Source organism: Hylobates moloch, unplaced genomic scaffold, assembly GCF_009828535.3.
Source record: "Hylobates moloch isolate HMO894 unplaced genomic scaffold, HMol_V3 SCAFFOLD_9, whole genome shotgun sequence".
Taxonomy (NCBI): Eukaryota; Metazoa; Chordata; class Mammalia; order Primates; family Hylobatidae; genus Hylobates; species Hylobates moloch.
In genome coordinates, this window is record NW_026652284.1 from 19562460 (window position 1) to 19588554 (window position 26095).

The 26095-nt window shown below is 40.3% G+C and overlaps 1 protein-coding gene across 10 annotated transcripts in view; it reads right to left on the reverse strand.

Annotated features, from left to right (window-relative positions):
* EIF4G3 (eukaryotic translation initiation factor 4 gamma 3) overlaps positions 1–26095 on the reverse strand; it is a 369995-nt gene that overhangs the window by 256700 nt on the left and 87200 nt on the right. For all 10 annotated transcript variants that reach the window (XM_032759190.2, XM_032759180.2, XM_058443895.1 and 7 more), the window contains exon 2: positions 18657–18732. The gene's annotated coding sequence lies outside the window, so the exon portion shown is untranslated. The remainder of the gene's footprint in view (positions 1–18656; positions 18733–26095) is intronic.

Here is a 26095-nt window from a genome sequence, read left to right on the forward strand (position 1 = left end):
ATATAAGAAATATGTTAGCCAGGTGGCATGGCTCGTGCCTGTAATCTCAAAACCTTGAAAGGCTAAGGCAGGAGGATCATCTGAGGCCAGGAGTTCTAGACCAGCCTGGGCAACATAGTGAGATCCTGTCACTACAGAAAATGAAACAAAACAAAATTAGCCGGGCATGACGACATGTACCTGTAGTCCCAGCTACTTGGGAGGCTGAGACAGGAAGACTGCTTGAGCCCAGGAGTTCAAAGTTAATCACAGTGAACTATGATCGTGCCACCATGCTCCAGCCTGGACAACAGGGTGAGAACCTATCTCCAAAAAAACAAAGAGAAACACATCTACTCCATGTAATCCTCCAGTGCAGTCCTGTCCTGACACTCCACAGAAGGTTCCACAGATAAAAACTGTATCCACTACTACCATCTGCAAAAACTGGCATTTGAAAAGCACTTACACAGACAGGCATGGTGGCTCATGCCTGTGATCCCAGCACTTTGGGAAGTCAAGGAAGGCGGATCATGAGGTCAGGCGTTGAAGACCAGCTTGACCAACATGTTGACACCCTGTCTCTACTAAAAATACAAAAATTAGCCAGGCATGGTGGTGCGCACCTGTAATCCCAGCTACTCAGGAGGCTGAGGCAGGAGAATCGCTTGAACCCAGGAGGCAGAGGTTGCAGTGAGTCAAGATTGCGCCACTGCACTCCAGCCTAGGTGACAGAGCGAGGCTCCGTCTCAAAAAAAAAAAAAAAGAGAGAGGAAAAAAAAAAAAAGACGACAACAAGCACTTACAGCTACTTCCCAAATGCTATTTTCCCAAATAAGTCAAAGACAGAGAGAGAAGTAGCTTTTAAACATAAAGTGACAATAATCTACAACTACACCTGGGCAACACTATTAAAATTATATTATTTCTACAAACAATTTCATATGGGATTATTAAAAATAAAACAATGGTCTAATAATATGGCAATGGTTAAGTCAAAAGAGAAAATATATTTAACACATGGATAATTATACTATAAGTCTTTTATCCCTTAACTTCCTAAGTTTTGTATCATGTACATCTAGTAGTTTATTAAAGGAGTTTACTTTTCTAAGGTAATAAAGTTGGACATTCCAAGATGACAAACATATAATAAGTATTGATGATAAATACTAAAGTTTGAAAAGCAACACCACTGGCTGGATGCAGTGGCTCATGCCTGTAATCCCAACACTTTGGGAGGCCAAGGTACAAGGATTCCTTGAGCCCAGGAGTGTGAGGCCAGTGTAGGCAACATAGGGAGACCCCAAGTCTATATAGAAAAAGACATTTAATTTTTTTTTTTTTTTTTTTTTTTGAGATGGAGTCTCGCTCTGTCGCCCAGGCTGGAGTGCAGTGGTGCTATCTCGGCTCACTGCAAGTGCTGCCTCCCAGGTTCACGCCATTCTCCTGCGTCAGCCTCCCAAACAGCTGCGACTACAGGCGCCTGCCACCACGCCCGGCTAATTTTTTAGTAGAGACGGGGTTTCACTGTGTTAGCCAGGATGGTCTCGATCTCCTGACCTCGTGATCTGCCCGCCTCGGCCTCCCAAAGTGCTGGGATTACAGGCATGAGCCACCACGCCCGGCCTTTAACATTTTTTAAAAATAAAAAAGCAACACTATTGAAATGAAAATCATAAGCGTTTTATCTAACACCACATTAAGCTTGTTTAGATTTCGTATCAAATAAATGGTATGAATAGTTTCTTCATTGTAGTTGTAAGAATAGAATACTTACGGATGTGGCAGCAGCTGCTGGTATATATCTGAGTGATGACTGTGTATCAAGCTCTAGGAGGTTTAAATGGATTGTCTCATTTAACCTTCATAAGGACCTTTGGAGATCAGCACTACTATTATCTCCATTTTACTAATGAGGAAGGAAACTGAGGTGCAAGAAACTTGCCCAATGACACACAGCTGCTAGTGGAAGCGCCAGGATCTGAATTCATTTGGTCAGATTCCAGAGCCACTTAGCTGCTCTTAACATTCTGCTCCCCATGTAACCTATAAACTCCAATTCATCTGCTAATAAATATGAGTATTTTCATGATTTAAATATTACGTCATTCCCTTAGTAGAAACTCTTCAATAGCTCCTTCTATACATGAGATAAAACCCAAATACTTTATCAAAACCTTACAAAATTACATGACCTAGATTTTGTCAGCCTCTAGAAGGGCATTTTCAAATTTAGTAGGAACCACATGCAGCTATTCACATTTAAATTAATGAAAATTAAATAAAATTTAAAATTCAGGTCCTTAATTGCATTACCCACGTTTCAAGTGCTCAAAAGGAAATGTTCTACTGGACAGTATGGTTCTGAGCCGCCAATCATCAGGAAGCTCCCACCTTAAGGCCTTGGAGCTCTGCAATATCTATTTGGAAGGTTTATGCTCTTTCTCCTCATCCATGAACAGCTGAATACATTTCATGGTTCAGATATCACCTAAAGTGCCATCTTCTCATAAGAACTGTAGGCCTCACAGCATGGACCCCTCGAAGTCTCCCTGGGCACAGGCCACATGCAGATTTCGGTGCTTTCCCAACCTTCTTGGTATAAAGGTCAACAATTCTATTACCAAGGGCTCATGACAGCCTAGTTTTGTTAGAGGCTGTATTGTAGGGAAGCCTACGATGGTATTGTCACATGCTGGATCATTCTGAGTGCCTGTAGACAACGTCCCTGGAAGAGATATTTTTATTTTTTAATGGAGACAGGTTTTCACTTTGTTGTCCAGGCTAGAGTGCAAGGGTGTGATAATGGCTCGCTGCAGCCTTGACCTCTGAGGCTCAAAGGATCCTTCCACCTTCTCTCATATCTTAACAGAAATTATCAGTTTTAAATCCTGTCTCTACCTCTAAACACTACAGTTTTCATTATTTTTTACTTTCATATGTTTTTCTACCACCATCTAGTATAGTACCATAGATGGTATTGAACAAATACTGGCTAGATGAATAAATATTAATAGTATTAACTAATCTTAATAATTTTGCCTAACATTTGAGAAAATCTAGATTCAAGTTTCTCAACAGTGACACTACTGCCATTAGGGCCAGGATAATTCTTTATCATGAGATTGTTATGTGCACTTGATGTTTAGATACTTACCTGGCCTCTACCTACTAAATGACAGCAGCATCCTCTGTCCATCTCCTCAACCCTCAACAGCTGTGGCAGTCAAAAACATCTCCACACATAACTAAGTATCTCTGGGGGTCAACTCACCTCCAGTTGGGAACAACTGACTTAGGTATTTCCAAATGACTGGCAAATTCTAAGCTAAACATTATAAGAATGCCTAACATTATGAAAATATCTAAATGTGGTTATCATCTTTTATTTAAATTTATCAAATACAAAAATCTGGATTTCTAACTATGGTCAGTTATCATTCATAAATGCTACTGGAGAAAAATAATAATAATAATTTATATACATAAATCTTCTTACAACCAAATCCTTTCTGTCTTAACAATCAAGAAAATTTCGTTACTTTTCCATACCAAATAATTCAAACGCATTAAACAGGAAAAAAAGATTAAATGGCTAAGAAGAAAGTTCTTTAAAAATTCCTAATTATTATGTTCCTACAGAATTAGGAAGATTGTAACTGCTGTGTAATAACTTGGAAAAATATTTTCCAATACAATGTTGTATCAAAAAAGAAAACTAATCCAGGTACATTGGCTCATGCCTTTAATCCCAGGACTTGGAGAGGCCGAGGTGAGAGAATCGCTTGAGCCCAGGAGTTCGAGACCAGCCTGGGAAACATAGCAAGACCCTGCCTCTACAAAAAGTAAACTATTCGCCAGGGGTGGTTCCCATAAGTGAAAAGATGATAATCACAATCATGAAAACATGGAAAAGTATAAAACTCACTGATAGATCAGATACACAAAAAAGAAAGAAAAAAGAATCAAATCTTATCACTACAGAAAACCAACAAACTGAAATAATACACAAGGAGAGGGAAAAAAGGAACAAAGGATATACAAAACAACAAGAAAACAATTAACAAAATGATAGGAATTAGTACTTATCTGTCAATAATAACCACGAATGTAAATGAATTAAATTTCCCAATTAAAAAATATAGACTGGCTGGATTAAAAAACATCATACGACTATATGTTGCCTATAGGAAATTCCCCGTAAAGACACACATAGGGCCAGGCAGGGTGGCTCACGTCTGTAATCTCAGCACTTTGGAAGGCCAAGGTGGGCAGATCACCTGAGGCCAGGAGTTTGAGACCAGGATGGCCAACATGGTGAAACCCCATCTCTTACTAAAAATCCAAAAATTAGCCAGGCATGGTGGTGGGTGCCGGCAATCCCAGCTACTTGGGAGGTTCAGGCAGGAGAATCACTGGAACCCGGGAGGCGGAGGTTGCAGCGAGCCGAGATTGTGCCATTGCATTTCAGCCTGGGCAACAGAGTGAGACTCCAACTCACAAACAAAACAAAACAAAAAAAGACACACATAGACTAAAAGTGAAAAGACAAAAAAAAGTTATTCATCACAAACACAAACCAAAAGAAGGCAGGAGTAGCTATACTACTCCTGCCTTATAAAACAGGTTATAAGTCAAAAACTGTAAAACAGACGGAAAAGGTACACCATATGATGATAAATGGATCAATTCACCAAGAAAATATAACAATTATAAATACATATGCATGAAACAAAAGAGCACCCAGACATATATAGCGAGTACTATTTGATCTAAAGGGCGAGATAGGCTAAAATAAAATAATAGTTGGGGACTTGAACTATTATTCAACTTAAATATCCCACTCTCAGCATTGGACAGATGATCTAGAAAGAAAATCAATAACCAAATGTTGGATTTAAACTGCATTTTAAACGAAATACACCTAACACATTTACAGAACATTTCATCCAACAGCTGCAGAATACACATTCTCTTCATCAGCACAGGGGTTCTCCAAAATAGACCACTTAGGCCACAAAACAAGTCTCAGCAAATTTAAAAGAAATAAAATCATACCAAGTATTTTTTCTGACCGATATACAATGAAACTAGAAATCAGTAACAAAAAGATCTTTGGAAATAGATCTGTACAAATACATGGAAATTAGGCAACATCCTCCTCAATGAACAATGGATCAATGAAGAAATGAAGAAGAAAATTTTAAAATTTCCTGAAATAAATGACAGTAGAAACACAAAATACTAAAATCCATGGGACACAGCAAAAGCAATAGTAAGAGGAAAGTTTATTGCAATAAACACCTACATCAAAAAAGCAGAAAGAAAATCAAAAGCAAAGCAGCAGAAAAGCAAAAAAGCTGAGATTTGGCCACAGCACTCCAGCCTGGGAGAGAGAGCAAGACTCCATCTCAAAAAACAAAAATAAAAAATAAAAAATAAAAAAATAAACTAGAGACATCATACTACCTAACTTCAAAACATACTGCACAGCTACAGTAACCAAAACAGCATGGTACTGGACTAAAAACAAACACCTACATCAAAAAAACAGAAAGAAAAGCAAAAGCAAAGCAGCAGAAAAGCAAAAAAGCCAAGATCTGCGCACTCCAGCCTGGGAGAGAGAGCAAGACCCCATCTCAAAAAATAAAAAAAAAAATAAATAAACTAGAGACATCATACTACCTAACTTCAAAATATGCTGCACAGCTACAGTAACCAAAACAGCATGGTACTGGACTAAAAACACAGACCAATGGAAGACAATAGAGAAATCAAGAAATAAATCCATTTATTTACAGCCAATTCATTTTTTTAAAGGTGCCAAGAATATACACAGGAGAAAGGACAGTCTCCTCAATCAACAGTGCTGGGAAAACTGGATATCTACATGCAGAGAAATGAAACTAGACCCCTATCTCTAACCATATACCAAAATCAAACCAAAATGGATTAAATATTTAAGTGTCAAGATCTGAAACCATGAAACGAATACAAGAAAACACCAAGAAATGCTTCAGAACATTGGTCTGAAAAAAGATTTTTCTTTTGGGTAAAATCTAAAAAGAGAAAACAAAAGCAAAACTAGAGAAATGGTATTACATCCAATTAAAAAGTTTCTGCACATATAAGGAAACAGTCAACAGAGTAAAGAGACAACCTACAGAACGGGAGAAAATATATGCAAACTATCCATTTGACAACTGATTAACAGCCAAACTATATAAGAAACACAATTCAATAGCAAAAAGAAAAGAAGAAAAAAAATCCAATTTAAAAATGGGCAGGCAGAGCCAGGCACAGTGGCTCACATCTGTAATCCCAGCACTCCGGGAGGTCAAGATAGGAGGACTGCTTGAGCCCAGGCATTCAAGACCACCCTGGGCAACATAGTGTGACCCCATAGCTACAAAAATAAATAAATAAATTGGTCTGGTGTGGAGGCAGCATGCTTGTAGTCCCAGCTACTCAGGAAGCTGAGGCAGGAGGATCACTCGAGCCCAGGATGTTGAGGCTGCAGTGAGCCAGGATTGCACCACTGTCCTCTAGCCTGGGCAACAGAGCAAGGCCCTGTCTAGAAAAAAAAAAAGAAAAAAAAGGGCAAATGATCTAAACAGACATTTCTCAAAAGAAGGTATACAAATGGCTGACAAGTATATGAAAAGTGCTCAATATCACTGATCATCAGGGAAACACAAATGAAAACCACAAAGAGATTTCATCTCCCTCCAGTTAAAGTGGCTATTATTAAAAATACAAAAAAAAAAAAAACGGGCCGGGCATGGTGGCTCACACCTGTAATCAATCCCAGCACTTTGGGAGGCCAAGGTGGGCAGATCACCGGAGGTCGGGAATTCGAGACCAGGCTGACCAACATGGAGAAACCCCATCTCTATGAAAAATACGAAATTAGCCAGGCGTGGTGGTGCATGCCTGTAATCCCAGCTACTCAGGAGGCTGAGGCAGGAGAATTGCTTGAATCCGGGAGGTGCAGGTTGTGGTGAGCCGAGATCACATCATTGCACTCCAGCCAGGACAACAATAGCGAAAACTCTGTCTCAAAAAAAAAAAAAAAGAAAGAAAAAAGAAACAGACACTGCCGAGAAGGCAGAGAAAGGAGAATGCTCGCACTGCTGCTGGGAACATAAGTTAGTATGGCCACTAAGGAGAACAGTATAAAGGTTCGTGAAAAAACTACAATAGATCTACCACATGATCCAGCAATCCCACTGCTGGGTACATATCCAAAAGAAAGGAAATCAGTGCATTAAAATTATAAGTGAATTCTATAGCATTTAGAATTTATAGCATTCATTTATTTATTAATGAATTCAGTGCAGAGATAGCTGCCACCAGTGTTTACTGTAGCGCCATTCACAATAGCCAAGATGTGGATCAATCTAAGTATCCATCAACAGAATAATGGATAATAAAAATGTGTCATATATACACAATGAAATATCACTCAACCACATCCATTTGCAACAACAGAGATGGAAGAGGAGGTCATGATGTTAAGCGAAATAAGCCAAGCAAAGAAAGAAAAATATCATGTCTTCACTCCTATGTGGGAGTTAAAAAAAATTCATCTCATGTAGGTACAGAGTAGAATGACGGTTACCAGAGGCTGGGAAGCATGGAAGTGTGGTGAGACATATGAAGACTGGTTGGTTAATGAGTACAAACATACAGTTAAATAAAAGGAATAAGTTCTAGTGTTAGCAGAGTAGGGCAACTATAGTTAACATTTATTTATTGTATATTTCAAAATAGCTAGAAGATTTCAAATGTTTCTAACACAAAAGATAAATATTTGAGGTGATAAATATCCTAATTACCCTGATTTGACTACCATACATTACTTGCATGCATCAAAATAACACATGTGGCTGGGCACAGTGGCTCATGCCTGTAATCCCAACACTCTGGGAGGCCAAAGCAGGTGGATCACTTGAGGTCAGGAGTTCGAGACCAGCCTGGCCGATACGGTGAAACCCCGTCTCTACTAAAAATACAAAAATTCGCCGGGTGTAGTGGCGTGCGCCTGTAGTCCCAGCTACTATGGAGGCTGAGGCAGGAGAATCGCTTGAACCCAGGAGGCGGAGGCTGCAGTAAGCCGAGATCATGCCATTGCACTCCAACCTGGGCAACGCAGTGAGATTCCGTCTCAAAGAAATAAATAAAATAGCACATGTATCCCACAAATAATTATTAAGTATCAATTTTTAAAAGCAGAGATGTAAAGATAAATGATGCTTCTAAAAAAACTATAAATAAATCTTTAGTTTAAATGATATATTTGCCATCTGTGCTAGATGATAGGACAATCACACAGATTTACATCTGGCTGGACACCATTGCCTAAAGAATATTGATCAACCCAAGCTAAACTTTGTCTCTGGCGAGGTATCTCCACTGAAATCCTAGCCTACTCAATAGTGTCCTGGCAAATACTCAACAGTGGCCTGGCCAAAGAAATAAAAGCATGGTTCTCTAATTAGATTAAACAAAGCTTTAGGGTAAAAGAATCAAGATTTTATAAAATATAAAATGGCTAAATGTATCATGAGGCCAGGAGCAGTGGCTCACACCTATAATCCCAACACTTTAGGAGGCTGAGGCAGGAAAATTGCTTGAGTTCAGGAGTTCAAGACCAGCCTGGGCAACATAGTGAGACCTTGTCTCTACAGAAAAGAAAAAAATGTTTTTTAATTAGCCAGGAGTCATGATGTGCATCTGTAGCCCTGGCTACTTGGGAGGCTAAGGCAAGAAGATCTCTTGAGCCTAAGAGGTTGAGGCTGCAGCGAGCCATGACTGAGCTACTGCACTCCAGCCTGGATGACACAGTAAGACCCTGTCTCAAAAGAAAAGAAAAAAAAAATCATGAAATTTTATGGCATAGCTGGGCATGGTGGCTCATGCCTGTAATCCCAGCACTTTGGAAGGCTGAGGTGGGAGAATTCCTTGAGCCCTGACATTAGAGACCAGCCTGGGCGACACAAGATCTCAACTCTACAAAAATTTTAAAAATTAGCCAGGCATGGCCCGGGTGCGGTGGCTCACTCCTGTAATCCCAGCACTTTGGGAGGCCGAGGCAGGTGGATCACCTGAGGTCAGGAGTTCGAGACCAGCCTGGCCAACATGGTGAACCCCGTCACTACTAAAAATATAAAAACTAGGCCGGGCGCGGTGGCTCACGCTTGTAATCCCAGCACTTTGGGAGGCCGAGGCGGGTGGATCACGAGGTCAGGAGATCGAGACCACGGTGAAACCCCGTCTCTACTAAAAATATAAAAAAAATTAGCCGGGCGTGGTGGCGGGCGCCTGTAGTCCCAGCTACTCGGAGAGGCTGAGGCAGGAGAATGGCGTGAACCCGGGAGGCGGAGCTTGCAGTGAGCCGAGATCGCGCCACTGCACTCCAGCCTGGGCCACAGAGCGAGACTCCGTCTCAAAAAAAAAAAAAAAAAAAAATATATAAAAACTAGCCAGGCATGGTGGTAGGTGCCTGTAATCCCAGCTACTCGGGAGGCCAAGGCAGGAGAATTCCTTGAACCCAGGAAACGAAGGTTGCAGTGAGCTAACATGGTGCCACTGCACTCCAGCCTTGGTGACGGAGTAAGACTCCATCTCAAAAATAAAAATAAAAATAAAAATAAATTAGCCAGGCATGGTGATGCATGCCTGTAGTCCTAGCTACTTGGAAAGCTGAGGGAGGAGGGATAGCCTGAGCCCAGGAGTTTAGGGCTGCAGTGAGACATGATCGTGTGACCGCACTCCACCACGGGCAACAGAGAGAGACACTGTCTCAACCAAAAAAAGAGAGAGAGAGAGAAAGAAGAAAATAAATTTTATGGCATTGAAGAGGAATTATCCATAGCCAGCTAAAATCACGCCACTGTACTCCAGGCTGTGCAAGAGGGGAGGACCCTGTCTCAAAAAAAAAAAAAAAAAAAAGAGCAATTTATTTATTAAAAAGTAATTTAAATACTTTATAGGAATTTCTTTCTTCCTTTATTTTTTTTGGAGGGAAGAGAGTCTCGCTCTGTTGCCCAGGCTCGAGTGCAATGGCGCCATCTCAGCTCACCACAACCTCTGCCTCCCAGGTTCAAGCAATTCTCCTGCCTCAGCCTTCTGAGTAGCTGGGATTACAGGTGTATGCCACCATGCCCGGCTAATTTTTTTTTTTTTTTTTTTGAGACGGAGTCTCGCTCTGTCGCCCAGGCTGGAGTGCAGTGGCGCAATCTCGGCTCACTGCAAGCTCCACCTCCCGGGTTCATGCCATTCTCCTGCCTCAGCCTCCTGAGTAGCTGGGACTACAGGCACCTGCCACCATGCCCAGCTAATTTTTTGTACTTTTAGTAGAGATGGGGTTTCGCCGTGGTCTCGATCTCCTGACCTCGTGATCCGCCTGCCTCGGCCTCCCAAAGTGCTGGGATTACAGGCTTGAGCCACCACGCCCGGCCCCTAATTTTTGTATTTTTAGTACAGACAGGGTTTCACCATGTTGGTCAGGCTGATCTCAAACTCGTGACTTCATGATCTGCCCACCTCAGCCTCCCAAAGTGCTGGGATTACAGGCATGAGCCACCATGCCCAGCCATGAATTTTTCATAAGCAGTTATTAAGATAACCCTTCCAACCTCACAGAATATAAATTTCTCCTTCTTTTAGTAATGTCATTATTCTATTATTGTTTATCTCTGCAATTATATTAAAAATACTAGCCTGACAGTCATAAAATCTAATTTCTCTAAGTAAAATATATATGACAAAATTACAGAACACAGTAAAATTCCACAGTTTATACTGCAGAGGCAGGCCAATATAAGAAAGTTATCAATTAATATTTCGAATTAACGTGTTTCTTTAGTTTTGACATTTTCCCTCCCCCATTTAACATATGCAGCTCTTACTAGACCTTTTAAAAATATGTGCTTGGGCTGGGTGCGGTGGCTCATGCCTGTAATCCCAGCACTTTGGGAGGCTGAGGCGGGTGGATCACGAGGTCAAGAGATCAAGACCATCATGGCCAACACAGTGAAACCCCGTCTCTACTAAAAATACAAAAAATTAGCTGGGCATGGATGGTGCACGCCTGTAGTCCCAGCTACTTGGGAGGCTGAGGCAGGAGAATCACTTGAACCTGGGAGGCGGAGGTTGCAGTGAGCCAAGATCGCACCACTGCACTCCAGCCTGGGCGACAGAGTGAGACTCCATCTCAAAATTATATATATATATGTGTGTGTGTGTGTGTGCGCTTGATTCTTTTTTTGTTCGTATGATCAATCACTCAATTATGGCTAATAAGGAATAATGACATAAGCTTCTCTCTCGTATCTGATAAATGTTCCCAGAGCAAACTTGCATAAACCAGGTTAAAATAAACAAATACAAAATAACTAGACTAAATGTAACATGAACACATTCCAGAAGATGAGTCCAATTTTTTTTTTTTTTTTTTTTTTTGAAACAGAGTCTTGCTCTATTGCCCAAGCTGGAGTGCAGTGGTGCAATCTCGGTTCACTGCAACCCCTGACTCCCGGGTTCAAGCAATTCTCATGTCTCAGCCTCCCAAGTAGCTGGGATTACTGGCTCACGCCACCATGCCCAGCTAATTTTTTGTATGTTTAGTAGAGGCGGTGTTTCACCATGTTGGCCAAGCTGGTCTCGAACTCCTGACCTCAAGTGATCTACCCGCCTCAGCCTCTCAAAGTGCTGGGATCACAGGAGTGAGCCAACAGCGCATAGCCCCAACTTTTTTTTCTTAATTTTTTAAAAATACAGAGACAGGGTCTCACCATGTTGCCCAGGCTGGTCTCAAACTCCTGAGCTCAAGCAATCTTCCCACCACCTTGGCCTCCCAAAGTACTGGGATGACAGGTGTGAGCCACCATGCCCGGACTAGTCTTTTAATGCTTCTTTGATTATCAGCAAATCCCAATTATGTAAAATGACGGACATTAGTGTAAAAAGCCTGCATACCAGATACAAAAAAGCACAATCTTTGTGTAATTTTGAGACTGGCCAGGAGCCTTTCAAGGAATTGAACCAACTCAATGAAAGTGACATATGGACACCATATGCTAAGGCAGTAGGAGGTGAACTGAGGGTTAACTTTTACTTCATGACATAATCCCAGCACATTCGGAGGCCAAGGCAAGTGGATCACTTGACATCAGGAGTTCAAGACCAGCCCAGCCAACATGGCGAAACTCCTTCTCTACTAAAAAATACAAAAATCAGTCGGGTGTGGTGGCACGTGCCTGTAATACCAGCTACTCAGGAGGTTAAGGCAGAAGGCAGAAGAATCACTTGAACCCAGGAGATGGAGGTTGCCGTGAGCCAAGAATGCATCACTGCACTCCAGCCTGGGTGACAGAGCAAGGTTCCACCTCAAAACAAACAAAAAAACAACAAAAAAGGGGAAACCGGCAGGATGCAACAGCTCACACCATAATCCCAGCACTTTGAGTGGCTGAGACGAGAGGATCACTTGAAGCCAGGAGTTTGAGACCAGCCTGGGCAACATAACAAGGCTCTGTCTCTGTTAAAAAGTATAAAAAATTAGCTGGGCATGGTGGCTTGTGCCTGTAATCCCAGTTACTCAGCTATTTAGGAAGCTGACGTAGGAGGTTCACTTGAACTCAGGAGTTCAAGGCTGTGATGAGCTGTAATTATGCCACTACACTCTGACCTGGACGACAGAGTGAGACTCTGTCAAATAAATAAATAAATGAAAAGTGGAGACTATCATACTTTAAGGTAACTTTTAGCTGCCTAAAAACCTTTCTTCCAAAATAGGCATAAAACATAATATATACACAAACACATTTTTTTTTTTTTGGAGACGACAGTTTCACTCTGTCACCCAGGCTGGTCTCAAGTTCCTGGGCTCGAGCAGTCCTCCCTCCTCGGCATGCCAAAGTGCTAGGATTACAGGCATCAGCCACCACACCCAGACACACAGACACGTTTTTGTTTTTTTTTTCCTAATAGAGACAGGGTTTCACCATGTTGCCCAGACTGGTCTCAAACTCCTGAGCTCAAGTGATCCACCCACCTTAGCCTCCCAAAGTGCTGGGATTACACGCGTGAGCCACCATGCCTGGTCTCGATTTTTTAAAACTGATCAAAGGACTACAAATATGACAGTAGTTTTAAATAGTAAAAATCAAATTAGATCAAACTCAAAAAATACATTCAAAAGCTTAGATTCAAATATTTCATGTAAACTGTATGATAGGCAGTGTGCTGTTGCTCACAGGATTTTGATGATCTATTCTCCAAAGTAATAAAATTACAGAATTACATGTCCTCATTTATGAGGTTTTATAACTCAGGTTTTTTCAACAAAATATTTGTTCCTCATTCAGTATTCATCTCCACAAATAGGACCACTCAGTTGCCCAAACCAAGATCTACGACACCACCTTTATTCTTTTCTCTCACATCCCACATCCAAGACATCAACATATTCTACTGACTTTACTTCTCCTTACTCCCATTTCAATCACCACCACATGTCCACATCGCACAGTCCGTTCTCCATACAGCAGCCACACTGACCTTTTAAAAGTGAATTCACACCTACTGCTCTTAATCCTCCACTGGTTTTCTATTATATTTAGATCAAAATCCGAAATCTTTACTACGATCTGTAATGTCCATGTATTAGTCCATTCTCACACTGCTATAGAACTATCTGAGACTGTGTAATTTAAAAAAAAAAAAAAGAGGTTTAACTGACTCACAGTTCCACATGGCTGGGGAGGCCCTAAGAAACTTACAATAATGGTAGAAAACAAACAAGAAGCAAGGCACGTCTTACATGGTGGCAGGAGAGAGAGAGAGAGCAAGGGGGGAAGTGCCACACCTTTGAACTATCAGATCTCATGAGAAATCATTCACTATCACAAGAACAGCATGGGGAAAATCTGCCCCAATGATCCAATCACCTCCCACCAGGTCCCTCCCCTAACATGTTGGGGATTACAATTCGACATGAGATTTAAGTAAGGACACAAAGCCAAACCATACCAGTCCACATAATCTGATGTCCCAAATCCAACCTCTCTCCATTCCAGCCACACTGGCTTTCTTCCATTTCTAAGACTACATTGAGCTCACTCCTATCTCTGGGCCTCTGCACTGCTGTTCCTTCTACCACAAATGCTTTTTTTTTCCCTAGAAATCTTCAGTTTCAGCTTAATTGTCACCTTTTCAGAGAGACTTTCCCTGAGAGAATTAGTTAAGGTAGAATGGCCAGTCATTCTCTATCCCTTTATCCTGCTTTATTCTCATCAAGTTACTTATTAAAACCCAATAGTGTACTGTATATATATTTGTTTGCTGTCTTCTTATCCCATAAAGATGTAATATCCATGAGGGCTGAGGGTCTGTGTTGCTCCATTACCATATCCCGAACACCTAGACCACTGCATGACACACAGTAAAAGCTTAAGCTTAAGTATTCAATGCTGAGTGATTAAATTATTATAATAAACAAAATATAACTATTTATTATTTAAGAAATGTTATCTAAGGAATGGCATACGAAAAGCTGATATGAGATAAAGTGACAGGATAAAGCATAGGGTCTAAAAAAAAGACAAGAAAGATAAACTACACCCCAAAAATGGTTATAGTATTTGTCTCTATAAATCACTCAGGATTACTAGAAGTTTTCATTTTCTTTTACTTAATTTAAAAATAATAATTAAATGGTGAAAGTATACTTAGGAAATTAGAAAACATTATCATATTTTAAGAGAGATTCTGACAATGATGCTGTTCTTTTGCACAGTACTTTTTAAAAAAACTATAAAAAACTAAGACCTAGAGAAAGGTTTTGCCAGAAAAAAATACTTTAAGTTTTCTTTTTTTTCTTAAGACACGGGGTTTTGCTCTACTGCCCAGGCTGGAATGCAGAGGCACAATCATATATCACACTGCAGCCTCGACCTCCTGAGCTCAAGTGATTCTCCTGCCTCAGTCTCCCAACTACCTAAAATTACAGGCTCGCACCACCACGCCTGTCTAGTTTTTTTTATTTTTTGTTGAGATGGGGTCTCATTATGTTGCACAGGCTGGTATCAAACTACTGGGTTCAAGCAATCCTCCCGCCTTGGCCTCCCCAAGTGCTGAGATTACAGGTAGGAGACAGCACAATCAGCCAAAAGTTATTCTTCTTTTTTTCTTTTCTTTTAAGACAGTCTCACTCTGGCGCCAGGCTGTAGTGCAGTGGTGCAATCTCAGCTCACTGCAACCTCTGCCTCCCGGATTTAAGCGATTCTCCTGCCTCAGTCTCCCGAATAGCTGGGACTACAGGTTCACGCCACCACCCCTGGCTAATTTTTGTATTTTTAGTAGAGACGGGGTTTCACCATGTTGGCCAGGATGGTCTCAATCTCCTGACCTCGTGATCCGTCTGCCTTGGTCTCCCAAAGTGCTGGGATTACAGGAGTAAGCCATCGCGCCCGGCCCAAAGGTTATTTTTCAAAGTGCTATTCAAAATGTTATTTTTCAATGAACTGAAGGTTCCTAATGATTAGGGTGACCAGATAATTTATAACAGAAACTGGGTCAATTCTAAGAGTGAATGCGGCTGCAGAAATAATTAATTGATCTACAACAGGTGTTACTGAGCCTTGTTTCAGACAGACCAAGAAAAATATCCATTACCTACATGATACTTTTTTTTTTTTTTTTTTTTTTTTGAGGGTCTCACTCTGTCACCCAGGTTCGAGCATAGAGGTTTGATCAAAGCTCACTGCAGCCTTTAACTCCTGGCCTCAAGTGATCCTCTTGCCTCAGCCTCTAAAGTACTTGGGACTACAGGCACAAGCCACCATGCCTGGTTAATTTAAAAATATACAAAGATCAGCTTAAAACCCCCCCCAACCAACATACATACTCTTTATTTCACTTCATATTATGTCACAGTGAACTGACTACTGGCCATTCCATTAACCACGCCTCTGAATCTTCACTTCTAGAAGGCTTTGCCTTCCCTTCTCTACCTACAGAAGTCTTGCATCTTCTGCTTTAAGTGTCACTTTCTCAATGAAGTCACCTCTTCCTTTCGCATGCAATTAACATGTTCCTGTCTCTAATCAAAGTTCTTAATCTGGAGCTTAGAAATGGCCTGATGAGGTGGGGCGCAGTGTCTCACACCTGTAATCCCAGCACATTGGAAGGCTGAGGTGGGCGGATCACTTGAGGTCAGGAGTTCGAGACCAGCCTGGCCAATATGGTGAAACCCCATCTTTACTAAAAATACAAAAATTAGCCAGGTGTGGTGATGTGCACCTGTAATCCCAGCTACTCAGGAGGCTGAGGCAGGATAATCACTTGAACCAGGAGGCAGAGGTTGTAGTGAGCCGAGATCGAGCCACTACACTCCAGCCTGGGCAACAGAGTGAGATTCCTTCTCAAAAAAAAAAAAAAAAAAAAAAAAGAAATGGCCTGATGGACATCTGGGAAACTCTGAAATTATATGTAAACACTGAGTATATGTTCCTCTTGAAAGACAGCGCATTACAACTATTTTCAGATTCTAAAAGTGATTCACAACCCAAAATAATAGGAATCACTTCTCTATCATATCACGTTATATTAGAATTATTTATTTTCTTATCTCCCTCAGTAGACTATGAGTCCTTTTAAGGTATCCTATCTATATCCACAGGAATACATGGTATGCTGAGCCGAAATATTTAAAAGATAGGTTTCACTACCTAATTCCCCTAAATTATCTTAGGTTCACTGTAAAACACCTAAAATTTACTTCTAATATTATTAGCTTCATCCTCTAACTTTTAAGTTTTCTTTCATATGGCTGGGCATGGTGGCTCATGCCTGCAATCCCAGCACTTTGGGAGGCCAAGGTGGGTGGATCACTTGAGCCCAGAAACTTGAAACCAGCCTGCTCAACCAAGTAAAAATCCTCAAAATAATTACTTTCCCTTCATTTATGAATTTGAATCATCTAATATAAAAAATTAAATGGGCTGGGCATAATGAAATGGGCTGGGCATAATGGCTCATGTCTATAATCCCAGCACTTTGGGAGGTGGAGGCAGGAGGACTGCTTGAGCTCGGGAGTCTGACCAACCTGAGCAACATCATAAAACCGTGCCTCTACCAAAATTTTTTTTTTTTTTTTTTGAGACGGAGTCTCGCTCTGTCGCCCAGGCTGGAGTGCAGTGGCACGATCTCAGCTCATTGCAAGCTCTGCCTCCTGGGTTCACGCCATTCTCCTGCCTCACTCTCCCAAGTAGCTGGGACTACAAGCGCCCGCCACCATGCCCGGCTAATTTTTTCTATTTTTAGTAGAGATGGCGTTTCACCGTGTTAGCCAGGATGGTCTCAATCTCCTGACCTCGTGATCCACCTGCCTTGGCTTCCCAAAGTGCTGGGATTACAGGCATGAGCCACCGTGCCCAGCCAAAAAAATTTTTTAATTAGCATGCACAGTAGCATGTGACTGTAGTCCCAATTACTTGGGAGGCTGAGGCAGGAGGATAACTTGAGGCCAGGAGTTCAAGGCTGCTCAGTAATCCATAATCATGCCACTGCACTCCTGCCTGGGTGACAGAGTGAGACCTGATCTCTTAAAAATGAAAAAACAATTAAATTTCCTTCTGTTAAAAACAGTGTTCACGGCCAGGCACAGTGGCTCAGGCCTGTAATCCCAGCACTTTGAGGGGCTGAGGCGGTGGATCACTTGAGGTCAGGAGTTCAAGACCAACCAACATGGTGAAACTCTGTCTCAACTAAAAGTACAAAATTAACAGGGCATGGTGGCGCACGCCTATAATCCCAGCTACTTGGGAGGCTGAGGAAGGAGAATCACTTGAACCAGGAAGGCGGAGGTTGCAGTGAGCCGAGATCACACCATTACATTCCAGCCTGGGCAACAAGAGCAAAACTCCATCTCAAAATTTTTTTAAAAAGGGTTCACTCTTCTAAACTTTCAGCATTTTGAAAATATGTAATCAAGGAGAATAAAAAGTAAAACTTAAAAAATTTAAAGTTTAGAAAATGTAAAACTGACAAAATTTTTAAGAAAAAAAATCCAGAAAGAACTCAGAGTCCAAAAAGAATACAAAGCTGCCTATAAGCCCAGCATGTTGGGAGGCCAAGGCGGGTGGATCACCTGAGGTCAGGAGTTTGAGACCAGCCTGGCCACCATGGTGAAACCCCATCTGTATTAAAAATGCAAGAATTAGCCAGGTATGGTGGCATGTGCCTGTAGTCCCAGCTACTCAGGAGGCTGAGGAGGGAGAATCGCTTGAACCCAGGAGGCGGAGGTTGCAATGAGCCAAGATCACACCACTGTACTCCAGTCTGGGTGACACAGTGAAACTCTGTCTCAAAAACAGTAAAAATAATAATAATAATAAGGCCAGAGGTTAATATTTACAGAAAGGAAAAATAAGACAGGTCTCTCTATCTTAACACAGTATTTGTTTCACTCCATTTCTTAGATTAAGATGATGGGGAAAGGGCCTATTCACCTTATTCTATTATATACATCTCATTCTATTCAGAATTTTACTGAACTTTTTGCCAAAAATTTGTCATGTGTCAATTAAACAAACACTGCCTATAATTAATACCAAGGATTCACACACAAAAGCACACACACAATTTGACAACCTTCAGACACTCACCGTGCTGTAGACTGCTGAGACAGTGGGAGTGAAGATTCGATCCTCAAGAGGCTGTTGCACAGGTCCTCTAGGAATTCTAGAAGAGCGAGTTAAGGATAAGAGAATTCAAAAATGGATGCTTAATAGTTAGAGAAAATTGCAACCACAAAATTCCACCAACGACCTAAGCATTTTCACCCAATTAGTGAGTTATATACTTCTCCATTAAAACTAAAAAATAAAATGTTTCAAATGTCCTAAAATGACTAAATCAATGTCTTCAAAAGCCTTCCCATGATAAACATTCCATGGAATCTCAAAACAAACACAACTATACAGTAAGTGTCCAAACTTTAGGCCCATGAGACTCTGCCACCTTTACTTTGTACTAAAAATAACTGGCTGGGCGCCATGGCTCAAGCCTATAATCCCAACACTTTTGGAGGTCAAATTGAGAGAATCACTTAAACCCCAAGAGTTCAAGACAAGCCTGGGCAACACAGCAAGACCGCATGCCTACTAAATTAGCCGAGTGTGGTTGCCAGCACCTGTAGTCTCAGCTACTCGGGAGGCTGAGGTGGTAGGATCACTTAAGCACAGGAGTTTAACAAGTTGCAATTAGCACACCTCTCTACCAAACAAAAAAAAAGCCTAAATAAATCAGTATGAGACAGGAACTGCCAGAAACTTTCTACACAATTTGAATTCAAAGAAGTGACCCATGTAAAACTCTGTACACTACTACATACTTCCTTCCTAATTCTGTCTGCCATTGGGCTTACTACCAGTTCTCACCAAACTCTTGTATCTCCAAGCATAAATCATTGGATGTTTCTTTCTCTCTGAGCTCAAGATACAGGCAAAACAGCTTTTCATAGTGCTACTTAAAATTCTAATTCAATAAATGAGCAGTGTAACATGCACATACAATAATCGAGAACATGCTGATTTTTCATAACCCATGATTGAAATACAGTAATACATCCACTTGATATTTCTGTATTTCAAATTGCTGTGATTTACATCATTAGGAAATACAAGCAAAACTATTAGTAAGATTATATAGATGGTATGCAATACTGAATTAAGACTACGTAGAAATATAAATGTAAAAAATTTCAAATTCTCCACTTTCTTTTTCTAGTAGAATAATAACAAAAGACAAATTTCAGAAATAAATATAATTTGATGGTTAAAGACTGATTAAAGTACTCACTACATACATGCTACAACAAATGCCAACTAGGCAAATACACTTGCAAAGACTACATTTCATCAGAGAAATCCAAGAATCCATGAGGATATTACATGACATGTATTACTGATATGAATGTTTCCTACTTATGCAGAAAAGAGAGGACCAATACATTTTAAAGAACAAATGTTTATGAAACTTCTTGAAGAATGAACTCTCTTCAAAATAAACCTTCTTGATCAATGGCAATCATGTCTGGCACTGGGGTTGTTTATAGTCAGTACCTCCTTAAAAGGTGATTTTCACAAAGTAGAAAAGAAGTGAAAATAAACAGAAATTGTCTTTCAGTCTGCCAAAACACTAATGTTCCATTTATAATTCCCAGCTGAACGTTCCTAAACCTTGCCCCACTCCACTACAAGAAAAGCTACTGCCCTAATGTTCAGCATAAGCAATATTCTTAAAGTGAAAGACTCAAGTTATCATATCCTCATTGAAAGGAAGATCAAGGATACAAATGTCATCAAAAAATACTGATTTATAGGTAAAATAGGCAACTAATATCAGGAGATAAAAAATAATGCAAAGGGTCTTTTTCTATATTATTTCTTATTTAGGCCAATATGTCAATGTCAATTTATGCTTTCTCTACTTCTTATTTCTATATAGTTCTGACAATAAAAAAGGAAGTTAACTTCTATAATACATAAAATAATGGCAGAATTTCTAAACTATACCCTATTTCACAAAGATACTGAACATGATTTCTCAAAAGATGTACTTTTTAAAATACAGTTACTTTGGAAATAGCTATAGTCTTCCTTTTTTTTTTAATTTTTTCAGACAGTCTCGCTCTGTCACCCAGGCTGGAGTTCAGTGGCATAATCTCAGCTCACTGCAACCTCTGCCTTCCAGGTTCAAGCGATTCTCGTGACAGCCTCCTGTGACTCAGCCTCCCAAGTAGCTGGGACTATAGGCATGCGCTACCACAGCCAACTAATTTTTTGTATTTTTAGTAGAGATGAGGCTTTGCCATGTTGCCCAGGCTGGTCACGAACTCCTGAGCTCAGGCAATCCGCCCACCTCAGCCTCCCAAAGTGCTAGGATTACAGGCATGAGCCACCGCACCTGACCATAGCTACAGTCTTTTAACATTACTTCTGAACCACACGAATCTGTTTTTCAAAAATTTTAAAAATCCAATTCAAACAAGCCGGCTCCAGCCTAGACCACAAGAGACCCTGTCTATTTAAAAAAAAAATTTTTTTTTCACGATATTGATTCTTCCTATCCATGAGCATGGAATGTTCTTCCATTTGTTTGTGTCCTCTTTTATTTCATTGAGCAGTGGATTGTAGTTCTCCTTGAAGAGGTCCTTCACATCCCTTGTAAGTTGGATTCCTAGGTATTTTATTCTCTTTGAAGCAATAGTGAATGGGAGTTCACTCATGATTTGGCTCTCTGTTTGTCTGTCATTGGTGTGTAAGAATGCTTGTGATTTTTGCACACTGATTTTGTATCCTGAGACTTTGCTGAAGTTGCTTATCAGCTTAAGGAGATTTTGGGCTAAGACGATGGGGTTTTCTAAATATACAATCATGTCATCTGCAAACAGGGACAATCTGACTTCCTCTTTTCCTAATTGAATACCCTTTATTTCTTTCTCCTGCCTGATTGCCCTGGCCAACTTCCAACACTATGTTGAATAGGAGTGGTGAGAGAGGGCATCCCTGTCTTGTGCTAGTTTTCAAAGGGAATGCTTCCAGTTTTTGCCCATTCAGTATGATATTGGCTGTGGGTTTGTCATAAATAGCTCTTATTATTTTGAGATACAGTCCATCAATACCTAACTTATTGAGAGTGTTTAGCATGAAGAGCTGTTGAATTTTGTCAAAGGCCTTTTCTGCATCTATTGAGATAATCATGTGGTTTTTGTCTTTGGTTCTGTTTATATGCTGGATTACATTTATTGATTTGCGTATGTTGAACCAGCCTTGCATCCCAGGGATGAAGCCCACTTGGTCATCGTGGATAAGCTTTTTGATGTGCTGCTGGATTCAGTTTGCCAGTATTTTATTGAGGATTTTTGCATCAATGTTCATCAGGGATACTGGTCTAAAATTCTCTTTTTTTGTTGTCATCAGGCTTTGGTATCAGGATGATGCTGGCCTCATAAAATCAATATCGTGAAAATGGCCATACTGCCCAAGGTAATTTACAGATTCAATGCCATCCCCATCAAGCTACCAATGACTTTCTTCACAGAATTGGAAAAAACTACTTTAAAGTTCATATGGAACCAAAAAAGGGCCCGCATTGCCGATACAATCCTAAGCCAAAAGAACAAAGCTGGAGGCATCACGCTACCTGACTTCAAACTATACTACAAGGCTATAGTAACCAAAACAGCATGGTACTGGTACCAAAACAGAGATATAGACCAATGGAACAGAACAGAGCCCTCAGAAATAATATCACACATCTACAACCATCTGATCTTTGACAAACCTGACAAAAACAAGAAATGGGGAAAGGATTCCCTATTTAATAAATGGTGCTGGGAAAACTGGCTAGCCATATGTAGAAAGCTGAAACTGGATCCCTTCCTTACACCTTATACAAAAATTAATTCAAGATGGATTAAAGACTTCAATGTTAGACCTAAAACCATAAAAACCCTAGAAGAAAACCTAGGCAATACCATTCAGGACATAGGCATGGGCAAGGACTTCATGTCTAAAACACCAAAAGCAATGGCAACAAAAGCCAAAATTGACAAATGGGATCTAATTAAACTAAAGAGCTTCTGCACAGCAAAAGAAACTACCATCAGAGTGAACAGGCAACCTACAGAATGTAAGAAAAATTTTGCAATCTATTCATCTGACAAAGGGCTAATATCCAGAATCACAAAGAACTCAAATTTACAAGAAAAAAACAAACAACCCCATCACAAAGTGGGCAAAGGATATGAACAGACACTTCTCAAAAGAAGACATTTTTGCAGCCAACAGACACATGAAAAAATGCTCATCATCACTGGCCATCAGAGAAATGCAAATCAAAACCACAATGATATATCATCTCAAACCATTTAGAATGGCGATCATTAAAAAGTCAGGAAACAACAGGTGCTGGAGAGGATGTGGAGAAATAGGAATACTTTTACACTGTTGGTGGGACTGTAAACTAGTTCAACCATTGTGGAAGACAGTGTGGCGATTCCTCAAGGATCTAGAACTAGAAATACCATTTGACCCAGCCAACCCATTACTGGGTATCTTCTCAAAGGATTACAAATCATGCTGCTATAAAGACACATGCACATGTATATTTATTGTGGCCCAATTCACGATAGCAAAGACTTGGAACCAACCCAAATGTCTAACAATGATAGACTGGATTAAGAAAATGTGGCACATATACACCATGGAATACTACACAGCCATAAAAAAGGATGAGTTCATGTCCTTTGTAGGGACATGGATGAAGCTGGAAACCATCAGTCTCAGCAAACTATCCCAAGGACAAAAAACCAAACACAACATGTTCTCACTCATAGGTGGGAACTGAACAGTGAGAACACTTGGACACAGGAAGGGGAATATCACACACCGGGGCCTGTCATGGGGTGGGGGGAGGGGGGAGGGATAGCATTAGGAGATATACCAAATGTAAATGACGAGTTAATGTTGGTGCAGCACACCAACATGGCACATGTATACATATGTAACAAACCTGCACGTTGTGCATATGTACCCTAGAACTTAAAGTATAATTTAAAAAAAAAATTTTTTTTTAAAAGCCAGGATTTCCTTAGGAACACTTTTACACTGCTGGTGGGACTGTAAACTAGTTCAACCATCATGGAAAACAGTGTGGCAATTCCTCAAGGATCTAGAACTAGAAATACCATTTGACCCAGTCATTCCATTACTGGGCATATACCAAAGGATTATAAATCATGCTGCTATAAAGACACATGCACACATATGTTTATTGTGGCACTATTCACAATAGCAAAGACTTGGAACCAACCCAAATGCCCATCAATGATAGACTGGATCAAGAAAATGTGCCACATAATACACACCATGGAATACTATGCAGCCATAAAAAAGCATGAGTTGGTGTCCTTTGTAGGGACATGGATGAAGCTGGAAACCATCATTCTCAGGAAACTATCGCAAAGACAGAAAATCAAACACCGCATGTTCTCACTCATGGGTGGGAAATGAACAATGAGAACACCTGGACACAGGAAAGGGAACATCGCACACCGGGGCCTGTTGTGAGGTGGCGGGAGGGGGGAGGGACAGCATTAAAAGATATACCTAATGTAAATGATGAGTTAATGGGTACAGCACACCAACATGGCACATGTATACATATGTAACAAACCTGCATGTTGTGCACATGTACCCTAGAACCTAAAGTATAATAATAAAAAAAAAAAAGCCAGGATTTATTTTTGTAAATAGCCCCTACAAAAGAAAAAATAACCTATTATTAAAAAGAGCCTGGCACAGTGGTGCATACCTGTAGTTCTAGCCACTAAGAAAGCTGTGATGGCAGGATCCCTCGAGCCCAAACATTCACCTGGGCAATTCTTTCTTTGCTCTCCTTACCTTTTACTATTGAGATCTAAGGAAATAAAACTAACCAATTTTAAACTCTATTTCAACTCAATTTAATGCTGGCTGTTAATTCAGGTCCAAAAACCCTATTGGAAAGCAAATACAGTGGTTATGTATATTACTTAATACCCCTAGCAGAATCTAGGCAGCACCCTTAATCAAACACATTAATATCTCTACCGCAAAATATATGAATATTCAAACTTCTACCCTTCTGTCCAGAAATTTAGCAATGCAAGAAAAAGAATAAGTTTTCCAAGCTCTTGGGATTTTAGAATTGCAAGACTATTTATCATTGAATCTTTGCAATTAGTATCTCTGGAATGTACACAACTAGAAACCATTATATTAGATTTTGTCTTGTCCTGGAGTATAGTGTTGGGTTCACAGCTGACTGCAGCCTCAACCTCCTGGGCTCAAATGATCTCACCTCACTCTCCAGAGTAGCTGAGACTACAGGTGTGTACCATCATGCCCAGCTAATCTTTAAATTTTTTGGTACAGATAGTGTCTCCCTATGTTGCCCAGGCTAGTCTCAAACTCCTGGGCTCAAGCAATCCTCTCGCCTCGGCCTCCCAAAGTGCTGGGATTACAGGCATGAGCCACTACACCTGACCTATATTAGATTTTTAACAAATCCAGAAACATTAGTCTCAAAGAGCTTAGCCAGAAAACCCCTTGTTCTGGCTCTGATTTTCTATTAACTCAGATACAAGTCAGCACATATTGCCAATTGATTTCCTGCCAGTCATATTTAAGTTTACCCAGAAAATATCCTGTGTGTAAGTTTAGAAACATACAAACAAAAAACACAAAACAATATTGCCAGAGACAATGCAACAATGGGACTATGCTGTTATTTCTACACAAGATAAAAATACACATTTTCTGTGAGACAAAATGATATTCATATGCAAAAATGAATGATACACTCACAAAAGTTTCAAATGAAGTTTCTAATGCCCTCACATTTTTAGTTCTACAACAGACTAATATGCTTTAACAGTGTTTTCTAACGCCCAACTCAGATTCAAATACAATCAATCCACATGGCAAAGCAAAGGCAGAAGGCAACAAAGTAAGCCTCTCTCCTCAAAAATGCCCACCTTGCACAATAGCAAAAATATGGAATCAACCTAAGTGTCCATCAGAAGATGACTGCATAAAGAAGTTGTAGTATATATACACAATGGAATACTATTCAACCATAAAAAAATGAGGTCATGTCTTTTGCAGCAACATCGATGGAACTGGAAGCCATTAGCTTACGTGAAACAACTCAGAAAGACAAATACCACATGTTCTCACTTACTATTGAGATTTAAATAATGTATACACATGGAGGTAGAGTGTGGAATGTCAGAAAACAAAGACTCACAAAAGACTCACAAGGGAGTAGGGGGATGATGAGAAATTACTTAATGGGTACAACATATGTTTGTCAGGTGATGGACACATTGAAAACCCTGACTTCACCACTACAGCAATATATCCATTGTCCCCCATAAATTTATGCAATTTTTAAATTGCCCACCTTGAAGAAATATCAGTAACAAAAACAAGTTGAAGTTAATAATTCCAGTTGGGTCCTACATCTGAACCACTCAAATGGCCTTGATAATAATCAA